This window comes from Ictidomys tridecemlineatus, chromosome 8 (assembly GCF_052094955.1).
Source record: "Ictidomys tridecemlineatus isolate mIctTri1 chromosome 8, mIctTri1.hap1, whole genome shotgun sequence".
Lineage (NCBI taxonomy): Eukaryota > Metazoa > Chordata > Mammalia > Rodentia > Sciuridae > Ictidomys > Ictidomys tridecemlineatus.
The window spans coordinates 27,983,574-28,000,295 of NC_135484.1; positions in this window are offsets into that span (position 1 = coordinate 27,983,574).

The window sequence follows — 16,722 nt, forward strand, 5'->3', positions numbered from 1 at the left end:
AGAGCATTTGATTCTTTTCTGAGCTTATCTACAAGGCCATGTAATCAGTCAGGAACGGTCTATTCCAGTGGTTCTGAAACTTGAGTACTCATTACAATCTCCTGATGTTTACTAAACCATGATGGCTGAGCCTCATCCCACAGTTTCTGATTTGGTACCATATCAGAACCAGAGAATTGCATTTCTAACAAGTTACCAGGTAAGGTTGCTACTGCTGGTCTAAAGGCCATATGCTGGATTAGAACTTCATGGGAAAAATGGTCACATTCTTTCTCTGATGGAAGAAGAAGTGTTTTACTTGAGCCTTCTACATTAGTAATAAATTGGATTTCAAATGCAGCACAATTGAGCTGGGTTCCTTGAAGCACACCTGTAATCCCAGCAGCTCAGAAAACTGAGGTAGGAGCATCGCACCTTCAAGGGCAGCCTCAAATTTTATTGAGGCCCTAAGCAATTTAGCAAGATCCTTTCTCAAAAATAAAAAGGGTTAGGGATTTAGTTCAGTGGTAAAATGCCCCTCGGTTCAATCAGTTCACAGTACCCAAAACAAAACCCAAACCAAAAAAACCACCCTGCACAATTAGATGCAACTCACTAGTAAATATGTTAAAACAAAAGGACTCATGGATTACTTATCACAAAAGTAACTGGGCAGATGCCAGATTTACTGTCTTTCCTAAACCAATTAGATCCTTTTGAAGATCAGTTCTTAAAAACTAAAGTTTCTTTAAATAGAATTGGAAAACCAGGGATGGTGGTGCATACCTGTAATCCCAGCTACTCTGGAGGCAGAGGAGAAGGATCACAAATTCTAGGTCAGCCCTTGGGACCATAATAAGATCCTGTCTCAAAGTAAAAAAAATAAAAGGGCTGGAGGTGGGCCCACACAAGTCTCTCGGGTGCCTTAGCAGGACTACCGGCATCATTATCAGTGCACAATTCCCAGATGCCACTCCCATGAAGGACACTCAGCCACTATGCATGTGCAGAAACTCTGGCTGCCACTCCCGTGTGGACCTTTATCTACTAATGTGGGGCTCCCCCAGTCACCTCCATCTTGGGACTCAGCAGCTACTGACATAGTTCCCTACTCCTGGTAGCCTGCCTGCACCTGGGGACAACACAGGCTCTGAAGAAAGCAGACAGTCATAACATTGAACGCCACAGAGCTCATCTCTGAACACATCGCACAATGCCATCCCCTGGCTCTCCCAACCAGACCCGACACCCCATCGCTGAAAGGGGCTGCCTCCATCTTGGGTCACCTCCATCACCATCTTTAGTTGGGGCAACTAAAAGTTTGGAACACTGAATAGCCAGGTACCCATAGTTTTCTAATTCCCCCCAATAACTTGGCAGAGTGACTGCCCAATACAAAACAGCCCTCCGAGACAGGTGCGCAGCCACCAGAGTGCAAACACAAGACCCTAAAGAGCTAAAAAGGAAGGCAAAGGAACAACATGAAAAGACAAGAGAAGAAAGTGCCCCAAACAAATCAAGATACCACATTATTTGAATCCATGGCAGGCCTAGCAGATGAAATTACAGAGAAGGAGTTCAGGATGTACATAATTAAAATGTTCTGTGAGTTAAAGGATGATATAAGGGAGCAAATACAGGCAGCAAAAGATGGTTTCGACAAAGAGCTACATAAGCAAATATAGGAAGCAAAAGATTACTTCAATAGGGAGATAAGGGTTCTAAAGAAAAACCAAAACAGAAATCCTTGAAATGAAAGAAACAATAAACCAAATTAAAAGTTCAATTGAAAGCATCACCATCAGATTAAACCACTTGGAAGACAGGACCTCAGACAATGAAGAAAAAATATATAATCTTGAAAAGAATGTAGACCACACAGTGAAAATGGTAAGAAACCATGAGCAGAACATTCAAGAAATATGAGATAGCATAAAAAGACCAAATTTAAGAGTTATTGGGATAAAGGAAGGCATAGAGTTCCAAACCAAAGAAATGAACAATAATATCAGAAAATTTTCCAAAAATGAAGAACAAAGCCAAATTCAAGAGACTTATAGGAGATCAAATGTACAAAATCAAAAAGATCCACACCATTATAATGAAAATGTCTAACATACAAAATAAGAAAAGAATATTAAAAGCCATGAGAGAAAGGAATCAGATTATATATAGGGGAAACCAAAAAGGGTTATGTGTAGATTTTTCAACCCAGACCCTGAAAGCTAGAAGATCCTGGAACAACATATATCAAGCTCTGAAAGAAAATGGATGCCAACCAAGAATTTTATATCCAGCAAAATTAAGCTTTAGATTTGATGATAAAATAAAGACCTGCCATGATAACCAAAAGTTAAAAAGAAATTACAGCTAGAAAACCTGAACTACAGAATACCTTTGGTAAAATATTCTATGAAGAACAAATTAAAAAACAATGAAAATAAGTAGAGGAAGGTATTACACTAAAGGAAAAGCTAATCAAAGGATAATCAAGTCAAGTTAAATAACAAAAATGAACAAAACTGGCTGAGAATACAAATCATGTATCAAAATAACTTTGAATATTAATGACCTAAATTCACCAATCAAAAGACATAGGCTAGCTGGTTGCATAAAAAAAAAAAAAGAACCAACAATATGCTGCCTTGAAAGACTCATCTCATAGGAAAAGACCTCCACAGACTGAAGGTGAAAGGGTGGGAAAAATCATACAACTAACATGGACTATGGAAGCAGTCCCACTATCAAATAAAGTAGACTATAAGCTAAAGTTAATCAAAAGGGACAAAGAAGGACACTTCATACTGCTCAATGGAACCATACACCAACAAGCTATAACAATTATAAATTTATATGTCCCAAACAATGGAGCATCTATGTTCATCAAACAAATTCTTCTCAAGTTCAAGTATCAAACTGACCACAACACAATAATTTGGGTGACTTTAACGCACCTCTTTCACCACGTAGATCTTCCAAACCAAAGCTGAAAAAAAGAAACTATAGAACTCAAGAATACAACCAATAACAGACTTAACTGACATATATAGAATATTTCATGGCTCCTTCTCTAAAATAGATCATTTATTATGCCACAAGCAACTCTTAACAAATACAAAAAAGCAGAGATACTACCCTGCATTCTATCAGATCACAATAGAATGAAATTAGAAATCAATAATAAAATAAAAAATACTCCAACACGTGGAGACTAAATAATATTGTACTGAATGAACAATGGGTTGCAAAGTCCATCAAGGAGGAGACTAAAAAGTTCTTAGAGGTAAATGAGAACACTGATACAACATATGGAAATTTTTAGGACACTGTGAAGGCAGTACTAATATGAAAGTTCATTGCATGGAGTTCATTCCTTAAAAGAAGAAAAAGTCAACAAATAAATGACCATACATCTCAAAGCCCTAGAAAAAGAAGAACAAATCAACACCAAAAGCAGTAGAACACAGGAAATAATTAAAATCAGAGCTGAAATCAATGAAATTGAAACAAAAGAAACAATTGAAAAAATTGATAAACCAAAAGTTAGTTCTTTGAAAAAATAAATAAAATTGACAGACCCTTAGCCATGCTAATGAAGAGAGAAAACTCAAATTATTGACATACATGATGAAAAAGAAATAAAGAAGATAATAGAAATTATTTTGAAAACTTGTACTCCAATAAAATAGAGAATATTTAAGGAATCAACAAATTTCTAGAGGCATATGAGTTGCCCAAATTGAATCAGGATGATATACACAATTTAAACAGATCAATTTCAAGCAAGGTGATAGAAGATGCCATCAGAATCCTATCAACCAAGAAAAGCCCCGAACCAGATGGATACACAGCTGAGTTCTACAAGACCTATAAAGAAGAACTAATACCTTTATTCTACAAATTATTTCGTGAAATAGAAAAAGAAGGAGCACTTCCAAACTCATTCTATGAGGCCAATATCACCCTGATTTCAAAACCAGGCAAAGACACATTTTAAAAAAAAACAACTTTAGGCCAATATCTCTAATGAACATAGATACAAACATTCTCAATAAAATTCTGGCAAATGAATACAAACAATATCAAAAAGATAGTGTACCACATTCAAGTGGGGTTTATCCCAGGGATGCAAGCCTGGTTCAACATACAGAAATCAATAAATATAATTCATCACATCAATAGACTTAAAGATAAGAATCATATGATCATCTCAATAGATGTAGAAAAAGCATTTGACAAAATACAGCACAAGTTAAAGAAGACCTTAGAAGATGGAAAGATCCACCTAGTTCTTGGATAGGCAGAATTAATATTGTCAAAATGACCATACTACCAAAAGCACTATACAGATTTAATGCAGTTCCAATAAAAATCCCAATGACATTCCTCATAGAAATAGAAAAAGCAGTCATGAAATTCATCTGAAAAAATAAGAGACCCAGAATAGCTAAAGCAATCCTTAGCAAGAAGAGTGAAACTCCCTTGACAGTTTCATTTTGTTTAGTACTTACAAGATAGTCCTTATTACATAATAGAATTTTAGCAAATATTTACTGAATGAATATGTAAACACCAATGATCCTATACCACTCTTTGTTCCATAATTTCAGAAAAATCAATATTTTATGTTCATAACCTCACAAAATCTATTTTTAAGAGAGATTATAAAGAATTTGTTTTCTGATTTTCTGGTCTAGATGCTGTATACAAGCAATTATTCACCTCTTCAGATCTATACATTTCTTATTATTTGAATGAAAATCACTTCACAAAAATTTTTGTCATCACCATCTCCTTTTTTAACTTTTATTTTTGGTACTGGGACTAAACTGAGGGTTATTTTACAATTGAGCTACATTCTCAACCCTTTTTAGTTTTCATTTTGAGATGAGGTTTTGCAAAATTATCGAGGGTCTTGATAAATTGGGAAGGCTGGCCTTGAATTTGCGGTTCTCCTGCCTCAGCCTCTTGAGTTACTGAGAGTCCAGGGACATGCTACCATACCTGGTTTGCTTCTTATCAATTGACTCCTTTTCAAATGGATTTTAAGATCCTATTCTGGTAAGCATTATTTCATTGCCTTCCTCAATATTTTAAGCATTTGTCCTGGCACTATCCATTAAAATGTCATCCCCTTATATGGAGCAATGGCTGTCAAATGACATTTTATCCAGGAATTACATTTCTCAGTTCCCTTGCATTGATGTGGTCATATGACTAGGTCATACCAATGAAACCTGATCAGAAATGTCTGCTACTTTTGGGCCAAGGATAATAAGAAGCAGGTATGCCCATATTTATTTGTCTATTAGTACAAGGCAAGAATGAGGCCATACTGCAGGGTTAATCATATTTGTACTATGGATTCTTGTGCATTTGTATGCATATGTGTTTATGTGTTTAACTGGGGACTGAATTCAGGGTCTTGTGTATAGTAGGAAAGTGCTCTTCCATTAAGCTAGACCTCCAGCCCTTTTTATTATGAGTCACAGTTTGCTAAATTGTCAAGGCCATCCTCAAACTTGCTATCCTCCTGCCTCAACCTCTCCTGTATCTGGGATTATAGGTGTGCACCTTCATAACTGAAGAACTCGCTGGATCTCATCTCAGAATAATGTTTTAAAATATATATCACAATAGAATTGAAGGATATGGAAAATGACAACCCCCAGGAAAAAATGGGAACAACTCCCAGTGAGAAAAGGAGGACAATGGATCCCAGGGAGAGAAGAGAAAAAATGGCTCTGACTTTTCTCAGTTTCCTGTTCTACAACTATCTTCCTGACTTCCCAACTGACACATTCTGCTATGATTAAGTCTCACTACATATTCTGCTATGATAATTAAGTCTCTCTTAAGCCAGCCCAGTGGCACACGCCTATAATCCCAGCAGCTTGGGAGGCTGAGGCAGGAGGATAGTGAGTTCAAAGACAGCCTCAGTGATGCTGAAGAGCTAAGCAACTCAGTAAGATCCTGTCTCTAAAGAAAATATAAAATAGGGCTGGGGACGTGATTCAGAGGTCCAGTGCCCTTGAATTCAATCCCTGGTACCTTAAAAAAAAAAAAAAAGACCTCTATTGTAACCAGTTGCGATTTTCTTCCTGAAAATGTGTCCCTCCTGTGCTTAATAAAGCATGGCTGGTCCACTGAGGTCTGTCCTCATTTCAGTTACTTTTGCTTTCAAGAATTATAAAGGCAAGAAATTATATTGAACTATGAAAACATTTAGAAAGTTAGTGACATGACAATAAATGTGTATTTGAGTTCTCTATCACTATATAACAATTACCCATAAAGTTTAGGGGCTTAAAACAGTAATTACTGTCTAATGGTTTCGTAGGTCAGAAATCTAACAGCTTACCTGTGTGATCCTGACTCAGGGCCTCCCATAGTCTATAATCAAGGTGCCAATTAGGTATGCAATCATCTGAAGGCTTAATTTTGGAAAAATTAACTTTCAAATTCACTTACATGGTGGCTGGCAGGCTTCAGTCCTTTATCACATTGACCTCTCCACAGACTTGCTTCATGACCTGGCAAGCTGATTTTCCTAGAGCAAGTTCTCAAAGAGGGCACAGAATCCACTGAATTGTACAATTTAATCTCATAAATGACATCTAATAATTTCTGCCACTTTCTATTCATTGGAAGGGTATGGATGCCAGGAAGCTGGGATTACAGGACTATCTCAAAGCTGCATGTGACAGAATTATATATATATGATCTAGAATATCTACATTATCTAGAAATTAACATCTTTTCAAAATTATAAGTTATAGTTATATAGTGCTATAATTTATATAGCTATATTTTTATTAGATATAACTACTATAGTTATATAGCTATATAATAGTTATATAACTATTATAAGTACTATAATTTTGAAAGGATGCTAAGTATAAAAGATTCCTCTCTCTCTTCTTTCTTCCTTCCTTCCTTCCTTTTTTTTTTTTCAGTGCTAGGGATGGGACCCAGAACCTCGTGCATGCTAGTCAAGTGACCACTGAGCTACAACCCCCAGCCCATTAATGATTCTTTGCAAGATCTACAATAATAGTACAAATAGTAATTTTTAAAAAATATGATTTCTATTTGTTACAAGTCACATTACTGCTAATACCTCTCCTTTCTGCAGTTATAGTTAAAGGATATGATAAATTTTAGTTCAAAGTTAACCAGGATGTAATTTCCCCATACCAATATAGTGACAGCACTGAATTCTATCCACAGATCCTTTGGGGATCTTTGAATTCATGAGCTCTATGAGATGGGGGAGCCAAAAGATGGTTTTAAGGTGCTGACTCATTGCATGGAGAAAATACTTACTAATCTAATACACTGCCTTGGACTGCCTGAAAGAGAAAAAACTTCAATTGTATGTGAGTCATTATATATTTTGGAGTCTGTCACCTCTGCCTAGCCTATACAAACTTTTCTGGTATTTTATGTATACATTTGCCAATGAACTACTATATTATAACTTTTGTTTTAACTCTGTCCTTCCACACATACTTTTATTATTTGTAGGGGCAGGTACTAAGGGAGAGAACCCAGAGGTGCTTTAGCACTGAGCTACATCCCCAGCCTTTCTTATTTTTTATTTTAAGGCAGGGTCTTTCTAAATTGCTTAGGCCCTAAGTTGCTGAGGCTGGCATCAAACTTAAGATCTTCCTGCCTCAGCCTCCTAAGATGCTGGGATTACAGGTGTGCACCACTGCATTCAGTTCACATATTTTTCAGTAAAATTTCAGCTTATTTTGTGCCAGATTCCATATATGCATCTCATAGCACTAGCAAGTAATGAACTGGACTGTTTTAGTCAGGTTTTTTTTTATTTTTCTGCTTGTGACTAAATGATCTGACCAAAACAATTTTAGGGGAGGAAAAGTTTATGTGGGGACCCACAATTTCAGAGGTCTTAGTTCTTAGGAGGCTAGCTCCATTTCTCAGGGCTTGAAGTGAGGCTGAACAGCATAGCAGGAGAATGTGGCAGAGGGAAACAGCTCACGTGATGATCAGAAAGCAGAAATACTCTACACTCCAGATACAAAATATAAACTCTACTGCCTTGCTCCAATGATCTACTTCCTCCAGTCACACCCTACCTGCCTCTAGCTACCATTCAGTTAATCCCATTAGGGATTAATTCACTGATTAGGTTAAGAATATAACCCAATCATTTCTCATCCAAACCTTCTTGCATTGTCTCTCATGTGAGCTTTTGGGGGACACCACATCTGAACCATAACGCGGACACATGGAGACACATGGAGACTAAATTATATATTTCTAGTGAGTTTGACTTTTTTTCCTTTCAATTTTCAGTTTTATGCACCAGATGGTTGCCAGCTGGACCTATGAATAAATAATAAAATACTATAATGATAAATATTTGTATAGTTCTTGCTCCTGAACAATTTTTAACCATGTGAATGGATTTGTTTTCAAGCATGGGAGCAACAGATCACCTTACATGCCATTAACAGAGATCTCTACCTGAATGTGTAATGGGAGTGAATGTGGTTAGGTAAAGCTACTAGATAGGGTTGCATTGGCAGAAATCAAACTACTTACAGTAAAAGTTAAACTTTTTTTTTTTTTTACAGGAAGGTAAAAATAATAATGACACAAACAGTAGAAACACAAAGTCAGGTCTATTTTTCAATTCTTTCTAAAATGTCATTTAAGAAATGAGTGGTGCTTTTAATTTAATTAGCCAGATATCAATATGACAAACTGAATTTTGAAAAATAACTGTCTTGCAAAAGATTAAATCATTTTTTTGGCCTATCTAACATGGTTGGTGGGAATTCAGTATACAGATTCCTTTTTTAATATTTATTTTTTAGTTGTAGTTGAACCCAATACCTTTATTTCATTCATTTATTTTTATGTGGTGCTGAGGATTGAACCCAGGACTTGCACGGGCTAGGCGGGTACTCTACTGCTGAGCCACAACCCCAGCCCTACAGGTTCCTTTTAATTGGAAGCAAACACTTTCACTTAGATGCTTCTCTTACTGAGCCAAATACACCTCTTCATTCCACAACAGATGATTTGTGCAGGAAAAAAAGAGGACTAAGGGTACACTAGGAAAAAAATACAAAAAACCAAACTAAGAAACAAATTCCCCACAAAACCAAAGCCAAAAGATTCTCTCCAGATGCAAATATTCCCCTACCATCAGTTTAGAATTAGGCTTAATAAGAATAGGATTTAGTAATAGATATTTTATTCTTGTTAAATGATCTTTTATACTTGATTTTTAAGAACCATATTTTTTTAAAAAGATCTCTTCTTAGTTTTTAGCTCATAATCCTAAATAATTCAAATAAAATTAAATGGTCTACATTTAAAATTTTTTAATAGTATTATAAAGACAATGCTTATTGTAGACATTTTAGCAAATATAAAAGAAAATTGTTTAAAAATCACCAATAATATGGCCATCCAAATACAAACAAAATTATCACTTGAGATTTATTGTTGTTGTTATTATTATCATTATTTGTGTGTGGTACTGAACCCAGGTATGCTCTACCAGTTACAACCCCAGACTCTCTTTGTTTGAGACAGGGTCTAATTTGCCCAAACTGGCCTTAAAATTGTGTCTAGGATTATTTTTAACTGTTTATGTGTATACATAATATGTATCTTATAATAATAATCCTATATATGTAGGGCACTAGAGCACAATTTGAATCCCAGCAACTCCAGAGGCTGAGGCAGAATGACTGCAAGTTCAAGGCCAGAGTTGGTTTTGTTGTTTCTTTTTTACAAGAAACTCTGTTATCTTTGTAATTTTGGCTGGGTTTAAACCTATTTTATTTTTGCACTGAAGTTTATTGAGTGATTCCTGAAAAGCTGGTCCCTGTGCAGTCACTAAGCCTTTCCCTTTTCATTCCATTGCTCCGGTGTATTGTGTCAAGATGCTGGATGTTGAGGAGGACAAGAGGTAAAACAAACATGATGAATGCTCCTCAACTGACCTATCCTTCAAATAAATCGGTAAGGGAACAAATGATCTTCAGCTACAAGGGACAAATGGAGGCCTTTGGGCTCAGCCAACATTCTCCTGAACTGTTGGAATGATCTATGCTTGTAGGATTATAAAAGGGTAGAGCAGCCTAGTAATTTGAAGGCACCCATTTTGACTGCTTTACCCAATAGCAACAACAACCAAAAAAACACATCCGGCAGGAAGGAGGGTTATGGTTTAGATATGAGGTGTCCCCAAAAAGCTCATGTGTGAGACAATGCAAGAAAGTTTAGAGATGAAATGATTGGGTTAGGAAAGCCTTCACCTAAACAGTGCACTAATCCACTGATAGACATTAACTGCGTGGTAACCGTACCCAGGTTAGGTGTGGCTAGAAAAATATAATTTTGTCCCTGGTGAGTGGAGTGTTTTCTGCTTCCAGGTGGCTATGTCCTGAGCTGCTTTCCTCCACCAGATTCTTCCACCATAACGTTCTGCCTCACCTAGGGCCCAGAGCAATGGAGTTGGCAATCTTTGGACTGAGACTTCTGAAACCCTGAGTGCCCAATAAATTTGTCTTCCACTCAAAGTGTTCTTATAAGGTCTTTTGGTCACAACAGTGAGAGAGCTGACTAAAACAAAGAGTTTTATAGTTGTCTTCTCTACGGTTGTAATTTATCAACTACAAAGTAGTAGAAAGAATAGACTTTGAATTAAACTTTGAGTTAAATTTAACTTTGAGGTTAAAGATTTAACTTTGAATAAAACCCCCAGATTTACATTACAATTTATTAGCTGCTATATGACTTTAAATTTTTGTAGTTGTAAATGGACAGAATGCCTTTGTTTATTTTTATGTGGTGCTGAGGATTGAACCCAGTGCCTCACACAGGCTAGGCAAGCACTGTGCCACTGAACTACAGCCCCAACCCTGCTGTATGACTTTTTAATAATTAAAAAATGTTTTATCATCAATAAAATGGAGATGACAATTATGTTGTTTGAGGATTATTGTGAATATTGAATGTGTTGTGAAATGACTCACACACTATGGGCACATAGTTATCTAATAGATATCACTTACATTTTACCTCATTTCTACCAACCTGTTTCTCAATCCTTAATGCCCAGAATAATACTACTTATTTACTTTTATTATCATGTAATTGAACCCAATGTTGCATCATCACTGAGATACATCTTCTGCCTTTTTTATTTTGAGACAGGGTTTCCATAAGTTGCTGAAGCTGGTCTCAAATTTGGCAATCCTCTTCTACCTCAGCCTCCTGAGTTTATTTACAGAGGTGTGCCACTGTGCCTGGAAGAATAATTCTAAAGAAGGAAACTTAGTCACTTAATTTTTTTCAAATATTTTAAAGTAACTTACCTGTTTCCTTGCAAAAAGGCTCTTTTTAAAAATCATTTAAATAAGGTCACTTTTCTTGGTCTGGTGTTGAGATGCCTGCTGTAATCCCAGCTACTTGGGAGACTAAAGCAGGAGGATTGCAAGTTTGAGGCTAGCCTCACAATTTAGTGAGACCTGTAGCCTTCCAAATAGTTGGGACTATAGGCACCTGCCAAGGTGCCTGGAAATATGTATCTATTTTGTTTATTGTTGTTTGCTTCTTAACAATTTCCAAAGTGTAGAATAGGTTGATAAGTTTCTAGTAATCCTATGTGACTTGTGCATTTGTTTCACATGTGTGGTTTCTTGGCTCACTTTTTTCATCTATGTCCTCTTTAATATGTACTAAAGAATAATGGATTGGGAGGTTTCTATATTTTAACTTACATGAGGAAATTAATCAAAGAAACATAAATTGAGGCAAACTCATGATGAATTTGTTAGGGGAATAAAATATACTGGCCTAAAACCTTCTTATAAATTTTCATTTCACATATATTCTTTTGTGAATTCTTTTTTTAAAAAAAACTTCTGGTTTTTAAATATTTATTTTTTAGGTGTAGATGGACATAATACAATGCCTTTATTTTTATGTGGTGCTGAGAATCGAACCCAAGTCCCACCCATATCAGGTGAGCACTCTACCGCTGAGCCACAATCCCAGCCCTCCTTTTGTGAATTCTTGTTCAGCACACCTTTGACCTAGATCTTGGAACTGCTTAGCCTTCCCTGGTGTGAGAAGTTTTGTGACATATGCAATGAGTGGTTCAGGTAAGCTCTATGGCTAGATAATATCTATCACGGTTATTATTGAGAAAGTATGGTAGTGTAGGGAGAAGTGGTAATATTATTTATTCTATGCCTTAATTGCATAAATTAAAAAGGAAGTTTGAAATGGAAGAAAATATTAATACTTAAAATATGCCAATTATAATTATATCATATATCATTATCTAGTAAGACCATTTAATCATTAGTTGATATGTTAGATTTCTGTTGCTGTGACAAAATATCTGAGATAATCAACTTAAAAGGAAGAGAGGATAATTTTGGCTCATGGTTTCAGGGTTTCAGACCATGTCACTTGACCATATTGCTTTGGACCTGTGGTAACATAGTACATCATGGTAGAAGTGCACGGTGGAGGAAAATGCTTAACACATGGAAGTAGAGAAGCAAAGAGAAAGATAGGATGGGGCTGGAGTTCTATATTCCCTTCAAGGTCATGCCCCTAATAACCTAACTTCCTTCCACTACACCCTACCTCCTTAAAAATCCTACCACCTTCCAATAGTACCAAGCTGAGGACAACGTCCTTAACACATGGGCCTCTGGGGGACATTCCAAATCCAAACTGTAGCACTTGGACATCATTAAACTTCCAAATTTGCTATTTATGGGTAATAGAGAATCATTCAGATAAATAATATACATATGCTAAAAGATATATAAATATAAATAAATGTATATATATTATATATGTATACATATATATATTATACATATTTAGAATAAGACATATGGGAATGATTAAGTTGCATATAATAGAAACAACTCTTGAGATCAAGTTGATATAACATTACCTCTATTATAAGCATTTATGTGGGTAAATACTATTGTGGAAAGAGGATGGTCTTTAGAACCATGTATAACTTAATCCCCCCCCCCCAGTACTGGGGATTAAACTCAGGCTTTATGTATGCTAGGCAAGTGCTCTACCACTGAACTACATCCCCAGCCAGATGTATTTCATAAAATCTTAGGTTCTTAAAATTCACGTGACTTTTAGCAAGTTAGTCCACCTTTCCATACTTCATTGTTCTTATTGCTAAAACTGAGAGTGGATATTGAATGTTATATAGTGAGATCTGCAATAATGGAACATATTTTTTTTCATAAAAATCACTGCACTATGCAAAATAACACAATAAAATCACAGGGCTTATGGGAAAAAAGGGACTGTGGATAATACTAAAAATCTTCATCAGTTACAAAAAAAGGCTAGGGAACACTTGCCTATGTATAAGGTTTGGGGCTCAAAAATCCAAAATGGTATCAGAGTTTTACGAATGTTAAATGGTTAATAAATACATAAATAGTAAATTTAATATTTTAATTATTGATTAATTTATTTTGGTACTGGGGATTGAACTCAGGAGTGCTTTATCACTAAGCTACCTTCCCAGTCTTTTTTAAAAATTGAGACAGGGTCTCAGGTCTTACTAAGTTGCTGAGGCTGTCCTCAAACTTGCAATCCTCATGTCTCAGCCTCACCAGTCACTGGAATTACAGGTATGTAGTACCATGTCTGGCAATATTTGTATGATCCACTCCTACTTATCTCTTTACCCTCACCTTGAAGCACCTTCCTCCTTAATATATCACTACTCTCTCCATTCCAGAAATATGATGAGGTCTTTTCTGCTCCAGGGATTTTGCACTGGTCAGTCTCTATGTAGAGGGTGCTCTTCCATTTCTTTCCCTAAATCTCATATCCTCACAAGGACTGTTCCTGAAGAAGCATCCTCCCTACAGTAAGTCTTCCTCTTTTATTCTCTATCACTTTCTTATTAATATCAGACTTTGGAGTATTGTGTCTCATATATGTTCTCTCTTTCTCCTTGAGACAAGTGTTAGGGTTTGGGTTTTATCACTGCTTCATCTGACTCAGCACCTTTACATGGCACATTCTTCATGCATATTTGTTGAATAAGAGGTAAAATCCCACTCATTTTTTAACTTCTTGTTGGTTCTTCCCTCTTTCACTGTTGACACTTGCATTTCTGTGGATGTTTTTCTTTTTCTTTGTCATGGAAGTTAGGCCCAATTTCAGGTAGATTTTGAGTTCTAACAGACAAGCAGGAATGATGTCTTGTTCTGTTTTATAGCCCTGTATTATCTAAAATATCATAGGTTTCAGTAAGTCACTGATTCTTAAACTTCAGTGTGAATGCCTGTCTCTACCACAGTGTGTTCTGAAACTCAGTGATCTACTTTTAAAATAAGCAATAGGAATTAGGTTATTCTCTGGAGGTGGATCTTATACTGTACTGGGCAAAAATTACTTCTAGAAACTTCAAAAGAATTACATGTTCTATTTGTTGTGATTATTTGAGAAAGATAAAAATTAATCTTGGTAGGAATTGGGAACATAGATAATAGTCACATTTGTTTCTTCTTTGTGCAGTGGATTGAACCCAGGGCCTCATACATGCTAAGCATGTGTTCTACCACTGAGTTACACTCCAAGGCTTAACCAAAACATTTTGATATTTTAATTATTTTTGTCAGAATGGAGATATTAATTAAGTACCAACACTGTAATTCATGAATATATAATTTTGGTAATTTTAAATATTAAAAAAATTAAAAATTCTACATTCAGGGGAAAGGGTATAGCTCAATGGAAGATTGCATGGTTAGTGTGTGCAAGGCTCTGGGTTCAATGCTTAGCACTATAGAATAAAAAAATGTCAAAACCAAAAACCTGCATATTCTTAGCATGTCAAAGGGAATTAAAAAGGAGTGGGATAAGAGTCCTAGTCAACTGTGTTCACCCACAAAAAACGAAATTTATATTTGGCAAGAGAAACCATTTATTTAATTGACACAGATTTGGAAAAATGCTGGATCAATTAGAAAACTGTCTTCATAAATATTGAAAACTATGACATGGAGTTTATGGGTTCCTGCTTGTAAGCAACAGAAACCAATTCTGACTAACTTACCCAGAAAAGAAATTTACTGGAAGGGTATCAGTTAGCTCAAGAATCAATGCATATTTTACCACAATTATGATTTTAGAAGGGTGGGGGTGCTGGGGATGTAGCTTGGTGGTAGAACATGTGCTTAGCATGTGCAACGTCTTGAGTTTGATTTCTGACTTTACCAAATCAAACCAAAAGCCCAGAAATGAATCAATGCAAAGCCTAGGGAAGGTAGGAACAAATGGAGGCCAGGCCACAAGAGCTATAGCCAAAATCCCTTCCTAGCAACTAGTTAGAGAATCTCTGTTGGTCACATTTCCTCTATTTCCTGCTTCTCAAACATTGGATTCCCAATGCCACTATTCTCAGGGAGTGGAAAGACTAAGACCCCATACATCCCTTCCACCTCAGCTTCTTCCAAAAGGAAAACAGTTCAAATGTTATTCAGACTTAAAAGACAAACCCAAATGAAGTAGAGTGAGGGAGGAGTTAGCCTCTGGACTTCCAGTTCCATTCTCATTCCTACCTTCTTGTCCTTGTGTTTTTCAGATGCCCAATATTCTCTTCTTCTCTTTGAATTATCTTAAACCCAAACCAAACCCTAATAAAAAAATACCATGTTAGGAAAGTGTTTTACAAACATCAACATAATTATGACCACATAAAATATTTTCTCAAACCATTCTTTTTGTATTTATCTTATTAGTAAGGTTGGTAATTTTGCAATTCATGTTTCTTTTTGGAATAATTTTCTATTTTTATGCAATGCCCAAATTCCCATTTTCTAAAATAGGCTCTTAATTATTTTTCCCCTGTTCTTTTGTTTGTATTTTAATAGGAAGCAAAAGTTTCATTACAGAGAATAGACCTGTACTGGTGGAATTTTGGGTGTTGAAAATAAAATCAGACAATGGAGTGAATGTACACAAAAACATCATTTGAATTCAAGAATTTTCAAATTTAGAGCTTGGTAAAATAAGTACCACATATCAAGTGGACCTAGTTCAAGAAAAGTTGGAAATCTCTATTTATTAAAGGATTTGTTCCATTGTGGCTTCTCCTTTCTTAGTACTTACATTTATTTAAAACTGAAATTAGGGATGGGGTGTAGCTCTGTGGTAAATGCTTTTCTATTACCAGTATGTGCCAGTACCTGGGTTTGATCCCAAACAACACACATACACAATCAAAATCAGTTCCATTGTCTCAGATAGAAAGATGACATCATTTTTAACAAATTTACAATAGAACTGTAAAGGAGGGCTTAATATCCTAGCATTCTAGTTAAACTTTGGTGTGATTTGAATAAATGGATAAATAACAGGCCAGAGGGTCCTGCTGCTCTACATATGCAGAATAGAAGAATCGTACTGAGTCATCAACTATTATTTTTAATTTAGTTCGCCGACGTAAAAAAATATTTCCTGAGCAACTCCTTAGCTAAATGCTTTGGACCTACCAGTGTACAATATCTCCAAATTCCAGCTTTCACTTCCTGAAGGTGGTAGCAACATGAGGGCTGTTTGTACAATAAAATACAAAAAAACAAAACAAAACAAAAAAACCCTAGAATTCATTCCATAAATATAAAGTACTTTTGGGAGGCTGAGGCAGGGGGATTGCAAGTTCAAAGCCAGTCACAGCAACTTAGG